The 7,059-nt window shown below is 42.6% G+C and overlaps 1 non-coding gene across 1 annotated transcript; it reads right to left on the bottom strand.

The window, feature by feature from the left end:
• Window positions 1-338: 338 nt before the first annotated feature.
• On the bottom strand, window positions 339-494 carry LOC112624028. Its single transcript, XR_003119346.1, has one exon. It is a non-coding gene; the product is annotated as a U1 spliceosomal RNA (small nuclear RNA).
• Between the last annotated feature and the right edge of the window lie 6,565 nt (window positions 495-7,059).

Genomic DNA, 7,059 nt, shown 5'->3' with positions numbered 1-7,059 from the left:
TGCCCACCCACCAAAATGCACAGCCACATCTGAGAGTATCTTTGGTCTCCAGATCTAAGCCATTATCTTCACATTTTCAGGAAGAATAGATTCTTGAGGGTAGTGGAGCTCTCTTGGGCATTTCTGGTCAAAAACATATAGTTTCATCTTCTTTTCTCTATAGGAGAATTTCACCCAATATAATTAAGATTTCTCCCTTGTGAACAGCTACAGGGTCCAGCATCCCTGTCACTCTCCAAGCCTTCCCGGAATCTCTGGTCTAAGGTCTTAGGGCAGGGCAGTCTTCTCCTAGCACAGCTTCTTCAAGCACTCTCAGAACTCGGTCTTGTCTTTTCTTTTTTTTTCCGGAGGAAAGTGTGAACCACAAATTATGCAGTCGAGTTTCCCACATTTGGGGAAATCGCAGGGGTCAGCACATCCGGAGGGCAATGGATAAGCCTCACTCTGGGAAAACCACCTTCGTGATCATGGTATCTCCCCTGCCAGGTAAGTATAGAACTTGGTCTTTTCTTCTCTGGTCCTGGTGCATCTTTGCAGGAAGCAAAGAAGCTGGGTGCAATGTTCCTTCTCAGCAGCTCGAGTGTCCTAGTCCAAGTGCTGATTGTCACTATTATGAATCAAGTTATAGGCAATCTCAGAATCAGATAACATTGTCATCTGGCTGTATTTTAAAATATGGTTTGAGAGTGTGTCTAACTCCTCTCAATGCTAAGTAAATTCTTCATTTATGAATCTTGAATTTCAGTCTAGGTGTGAAACTGGACTCCAACTCAAAAGAGTTGACTGTAGTTGATTTATTCACATCCTCAGTCTACTCTTACAAGGCTTTCCATGCCATCCCTCTACTAAACAGCTCCTACTGAGGTCATCAGTGACCTACCTATATCTTGCCAAAGTCAATGGTCCATTCTCTGTCCTTACCTTACCTCTCTGTGGGATTTGGCAAGCTGACCACTCCATGCTTCTGGAAGCCCTTTCTTCTCTAGGCTTCAGGGAACCCTCCCTCCTGGAGTCCTGTCTTCCTGCTTTCATTCTTGCCCTCCCAGCAGCCCCTTTTCCAGATGGCAGTCTGAGTGATATTTTAAAAACATTTGCTAGGCAAGGCACAGTGGCTCACACCTATAATCCCAGCACTTTGGGAGAGCAAGGCGGGAGGATTGCTTGAGCCCAGGAGGTCGAGACTGCAGTGAGCCATGATCGCACCACTGCACTCCAGCCTGGGTGATAGAGCAAGACCCTGTCTCAAACGAAACAAAACATTTACTTAATCACATCGCTATTCCTCCAAAAGCTTCCAATTGTGTGTTGGGTAATAACCCAGCCCCTACCATGATCTATGGTTTGACCCTGCCTTCTTTGCTCAGTCCTCACCCACACTCCCACTCATCTACCAGGCTCCAGCCACACTGACCTCCTTCTACCTGTCAAATTCTCCAGGAGCTTTCAAATTGTTGAGGCTTCTTTTTAGAATGGTCTTCCCACGAGTCATCAGGTGGCTGCCTCCTCTTCACTTGGGTCGAAGCCAAACATCAGCTCCTCAAGAGTTTTTCCCTGTCATACTTCTTCCTTCAAGTCATTCGTTTTTCTCTTCGCAGCTCATATTATCCGAAATTGTCTTCATTTGCTTGTTTTCTGGAGTGTGAGTTCATGAAGGTCAGGGACTTTATCTTGTCATATTATACCTAGTACTTAAAACCCCACAGAGCCAGCCCTCAATAAATACTCATAGGCTGGGTGCAGCGGCTCATGCCTTAATCCCAGCACTTTGGGAGGCTGAGGTGGGTGGATCACTTGCAGCCAGGAGTTCCGGACCAGCCTGGCCAACATAGTGAAACCCCCATCTCTACCAAAAATTACAAAAATAACTGGATGTGGTAATGCACCTGTAGACCCAGCTACTTGGGAGGCTGAGGTGGGAAAAACACTTGAACCTGGGAGTTGGAGGTTACAGTGAGCCAAGACCACACCACTGTGGTCCACTCTGGGTAACAGTGACACTCTGTCTCAGAATAAATATACACATACATATATACATACTCATAGACCGACTTTTAATTATTTTACTATCCAATGATCAGGAGCCCATTCTGTTTATTATGTAGACACCTCAACTAGACTGCAAAAAAATATATAGCAAATCATTTGGTTTGTAGTTTTTGTTTAACAGGTATTAGAATGCCTCAAGTTTTTTAGATTTCCTACATTAGAAATACTTGCCCATAAGTGAGCTGAAAGAAAAACATGAATATAATGGTTAGAAGTTTCTTTTTTATATAAATGCTTCTAATTTGTGGTCAATAAGAAGGTAGGTTAAAGATTCAAGAGAAGTACAAGACCTCCCCTAACTAACTTCTGTCAGTATCACTCACTTCAGCTCCCCTCCTTTTTTTTTTTTTTTTTTTTTTTTTTTTTTTTTTTTTTTTTTTTTGAGACGGAGTCTCGCGCTGTGTCACCCACGCTGGAGTGCAGTGGCGCGATCTCGGCTCACTGCAAGCTCCGCCTCCCAGGTTCACGCCATTCTCCTGCCTCAGCCTCCGAGTAGCTGGGACTACAGGCGCCCGCCACCACGCCCGGCTAGTTTTTTGTATTTTTAGTAGAGACGGGGTTTCACCATGTTAGCCAGGATGGTCTCGATCTCCTGACCTCGTGATCCACCCGCCTCGGCCTCCCAAAGTGCTGGGATTACAGGCTTGAGCCACCGCGCCCGGCTTCAGCTCCCCTCCTAATGCAGGATACCTATCACGGGTCAGCCACTGGGCTAGATGATGGGAAATGAGTAAGACACAGGCTCTGACCTTGACTTTACACTCTGACTAGGGAGACAAGCACATAAATAGGTAATGTCAGTGTAATGTGGACTGTGCTGCCAGAGGGCCACCCATGAGACACAGGGTTGGTCATTTGGTCTGTCTGGAACATGCAGGGGATGTTTTCTCAAGGAGACCACCTCTGTGTTTGGCCCCTACTAAGATGTATCACATTTCCTCACTGTGTTCTTGTGTTTTATACAGTATTTAGAAACCACCTATCTGCTTTCTGTTCTTTTGAAACAAGAGGAATTTCTTTAGCTATATTTCCAAAGAAGATATGTTAGTTCTTCTATATATATATGATAAGATATATATGATATATCAAGTGTCTTAGTCCACGTGGATTGCTGGAACAGAATGCCATAGATGAGTGACTTCTAAACAACAGAAATTTATTTCTGGAGTCTGGAAAGTCTAAGATCAAGGCGCTGGCAGATTCCGTGTCTGGTGAGGGCCCACTTCCTGGTTCCTAGAGGAGCATCTTCTTGCTGTGTCCTCACATGGCAGAAGGGGCAGGGATCTCTCTTGGGTTATATTTAATAAGAACAAGCATCTCATTCATGAGGACTCTGCTCATGACCTCATCACCTCCCAAAGACCCCACCTCTAATACCATCACATAGAGGATTAGAATTCAACATCTGAACGTTGGTGTGACATAAATATTCAGTCTATATCATCAACATTGGTTTTTTTCTTCTTCATAGCATTGCATTTTTATCTGATATAATTAGATTTTCTGCCCAGAGGCCTTTGTGAAACTTTCTGACAGTTAATTGCTAGAATGTGTTTTAACGTTCTTACCATTGAACTTTCTGGGATGAGTCTTATATTACCCAGATCAGATATGTTCCAGGTCAGCATATTTGGAGATGAAAGTGACCCTTTTAAAATTCCACTGAACCAGTAACGAATATATCAGTCAAAATACGATTTTAATTATTAAACTAGACTAAGATCTTTTTATTAGAACCACCCAAACTGTCAGTCATCAGTGTTGTTCTGTTCCATATTTAATATGCAATATTTAACCATATTTAAATACATTTAAGTTACCTATTTAGAAAAACCTTTAGACTTTTTGTCTTTTCAATTGACACCCAGTCTCGTTTCATTTCATGGTTATTTTCTCTGTTTTAACCATTTAATTCTCGACAATATGGCTTGCTGGTTTCCATCTTTTGCTCCACAGGCCCTCATTTCTTTAAGGTTAATGAAATGCTCCCTGTCAAATAGAAATGTAACTTGTTAGTTCTTCTATAACCAAAGGACACTATGCTCGCCTGACACCGCCCTGAAAGGGGACTTGACTGTAACCATTTTCTTTGTATTGAAACTAATTTTCAGCTTCTGTGATAGTATTAATTCCTAGTTTCCTACCAAACTCACTAAATGCTTTTCAAGTGACAGAACTGTGATGCCCTTGGAGACAGGACTGGGCTAAATGTGCAAAGAAAATAAGGTAGTAGTGGTGGGGAAATTCTGAGGGAGCTGCAGCTTGCAGGAAGCTGAACAAAATGCCAAGAGAAATGAAAATTAGGATGGTTTGGATCTAAGTAATCTCCTGAAAGAGAAAATTATTATCAGGCATAATTTTAGGGAAACATAAATAAACATTCTTGGCTGCAAGACCCTACATGAATAGCTTCTCCTTATATACACACATTCAAGCTCACACAGAATCTCAGATCTCATGTCTCATGACTCTTTCATTGTTCACTCTGCTACAATCAAGACAGGCCTTGGCCCCAGTTGAGCCTTTGCTCTGGCTATTCTCTCTTCCTGGAACACCTTCCCCTACAAATACCTAGGGTGAATTCACTGTCTTTGAGTCTTTGTCCAAACACCACATTCTTAAGGAGGCTGTAAGGGAGAACAAGTAACATTTTCTCACCCATCACAAAGTTCTCCCATCACAAAGACCCCTATAACAAAAGCAGACTAACAGGGGAAGCATACAAATATACTTAATGGAAGTTTAACATGGCATGGGAGACTTCAGAAATAAAGACCTAGGGAAACAGGGAAAACTGTATTTTTGTAGAGGGTCATGCAAGAAGTATGATTGGAGAGCAAAAGGATATGATTTAATGGTAATTAGCTGGGAGGAACTTAGCAAGGCCTATTTGTTCAGATTTTTCTCTGTGTCTTCATTCATTTCCTCTGGGTATTGGGAGGACCCTTCTAGAATGAGGGTCTTATGACCTGCTTTAGAGGAAGATCAGATAGTTCTTTTATGGCCTGTTTCAGGGGAGAACACTGGGAGGAGGGCAGAGGGATCTTTCTGCTTCTGTTTTTTTCTAAATGCCAAAGTGTCATACTTTGGGGTAGCATGTCCCGAACCCTGTCAAGGCCTTCTTTGATGATTATATTTAAAACTGCGAAGTTTCGGCCGGGCGCGGTGGCTCAAGCCTGTAATCCCAGCACTTTGGGAGGCCGAGGTGGGTGGATCACGAGGTCAGCAGATCGAGACTATCCTGGCTAACATGGTGAAACCCCGTCTCTACTAAAAATACAAAAAAAAAAACTAGCCGGGCGTGTTGGCGGGCGCCTGTAGTCTCAGCTACTTGGGAGGCTGAGGCGGGAGAATGGCGTGAACCCGGGAGGCGGAGCTTGCAGTGAGCCAAGATCACGCCACCGCACTCCAGCCTGGGAGACACAGCGAGACTCCGTCTCAAAAAAAAAAAAAAAAAAAAAAAAACTGCGAAGTTTCCCTGTCCAATGCTGGCTTTCAAAAACTATCACAGAAATAACCTATTGATAAGACAAAGCTGACTACATTCATGCTACAATAAGACAGAGTGTGCACTACCTTGACAGTCTTGGAGCCCACAGGGGGTGAAGTTGGAATGTTTATGAGGTATGCAAGTCAGGTTTAAGGCAGATCTTTCATTGTGGGGCCTTGCTTAGGATTGCATAAAATTACAATATAATTTAGAGTTGGTAGAGCAAGGTGAAGGTTTGAAATGAACCAATATTTGAGATGAGTCAACAGTCTTTGATCAAACCATTCATTTAAGTGGGTATTTTGGGAAGTTCCTGGAATAAATGATAAGGTTATGTGCAACTTGTATCTCTTGGGCAAGAGTTTCCTGGAATAGTAAAATTATATTGATGAAGACAGAATAGAAAAGCTATGTTAGTGAAGACAGCCCAGTGGTAAGAGAATGTTAATATAGATGGGAAACTGTGAGCAGTTCTCACTTCCAGTCCCCTTTACCTTGCTCTCAGCACTTATTCACTTCTTACATACTATACAATTGAATTACTATGATTGTTTATTGGCTGTCTCCCACCATCCCCTCACAGTGTGAGTGTAAACTCCACTAAAAGTACCTGACATACATTATTAATAATAATAGCAAATACTTATAGTACCAACCATGTATTGGATGCTGTTATAAGGGCTTTATATTTATTTCCTCACATAATCCTCACTAAAACCTTATGAGAAGGTATTAATATTGTCTGCATTTTAGAAGCATAAGCACAGAGTTACTAAATCCATTTGCCCAAGACCACACAGCTAGTAAATGTAGAATCTGGATTAGAATCCAGTGTCTGGCATCTTTTCAACCTCATTACTAAGAGCCTTCCCTGTGGGTGGACATTTTGGTGAACTTTCACACAGGAGGTGTTAAAACAATTAATTGGAGGCCATTAGGCTGAGGTGGCTCCAGCATCCTGGGTTCCTATGGAAACAAACTGAAATCCTGCTCAGTATTAATAGTAAAATGAAACTTAAGCTTAACCAATCAGAAACTACCAACTAGCCTTTAGCTAGGGATTTTGCATCAGAATGATCCAAATAAGGCTTGTTCACTTCAGCCAATCAAATGTTTTATCTGCCTTGCTTCTGCCTTCACCTCATAAAAGTCTTCTTCCCTGATCCCACTTTGGTGGCACCTTTGAACCACATGCAATCTGGCACTGCCCAATTCATGCATTGCTATCTGCTCAAATAAAATCTTCAAACAGTTTTAATAAGTTTTATTTTGGCCAGGCACAGTGACTAATGCCTGTAAAACAAGCACTTTGGGAGGCTAAGGTGAGTAGATCACTTGAGGTCAGGAGTTTGAGACCAGCCTGGCCAACATGGCGAAATCCCACCTTCACTAAAAATACAAAAATTAGCTAGACATGGTGATGGGTGCCTGTAATCCCAGCTATTCGGGAGGTTGAAGCAAGAGAATTGCTTGAACCCAGGAGGTTGCAGTGAGCCAAGATTGCACCACTGCACTCCAGCCTG

Source organism: Theropithecus gelada, chromosome 4, assembly GCF_003255815.1.
Source record: "Theropithecus gelada isolate Dixy chromosome 4, Tgel_1.0, whole genome shotgun sequence".
NCBI classification, from domain to species: Eukaryota; Metazoa; Chordata; class Mammalia; order Primates; family Cercopithecidae; genus Theropithecus; species Theropithecus gelada.
The sequence above is the reverse complement of the archived record's forward strand: the minus strand, read 5'-3'. Positions and strand labels throughout refer to the sequence as shown.